We start from the raw sequence: 813 nt of genomic DNA, 5'->3' as shown, positions 1-813 counted from the left end.
TATTTTTCCCCTTAGTTTTTCAACACTCTCAATTCAGCAGGCTGCTAAGTTAATTTTTACAAGGTGTAGTGTTCATTCAATATTGGAATTTATATTGAGTGATTAAAGTCTGATGTCTTTTTCCAGATCTCCATTTAAAATGTAAGCTAAAGGACAGAGGGAAAAAATAACTTCCCTTATATCATGTAAATTAGCCATTAAAACTACGGGCGATGAGTCATTTTTTAAACTAATGCTGATGAACCAGAAATGTATTTCCCCCTCCCAATCTTCACAGCAGAGAATGTTTGTGGAATGAGATGCTTTTAATAACTGAACTTGCCAGCTGACATAAAGGCTAAAATTAACATTTTAAACCATACATACCACTTTGTAGACTAAGTACACTGCACTCAATTTAGCACAGCTAGCCCCAACCCTAAGACCTTCCATCTTTCTTCCAAGTCAAAGTCCTTTGCTGTTACTGAGTTTGTTAGTAGCTAACTTTTTTTTTTTGCGGTATGCAGGCCTCTCACCGTTGTGGCCTCTCCCGTTGCGGAGCACAGGCTCCAGATGTGCAGGCTCAGTGGCCATGGCTCATGGGCCAGCCGCTCCGCGGCATGTGGGATCTTCCCGGACCGGGGCACGAACCTGCGTCCCCTGCATCGGCAGGCGGACTCTCGACCACTGCGCCACCAGGGAAGCCCCGATAGCTAACATTTTAACAGTACCTTACTATAGTGGTGGAGTTGAAATGACTATTTTACATGTATTAACTAATTAGATCCTCATAAAACTCCTGAGGTTAGTCATATTAGTCTCCATTTTTTTTTT

The sequence above is a fragment of the Phocoena sinus genome, chromosome 2 (assembly GCF_008692025.1).
Source record: "Phocoena sinus isolate mPhoSin1 chromosome 2, mPhoSin1.pri, whole genome shotgun sequence".
Lineage (NCBI taxonomy): Eukaryota > Metazoa > Chordata > Mammalia > Artiodactyla > Phocoenidae > Phocoena > Phocoena sinus.
Note: the sequence above shows the minus strand (reverse complement) of the source record.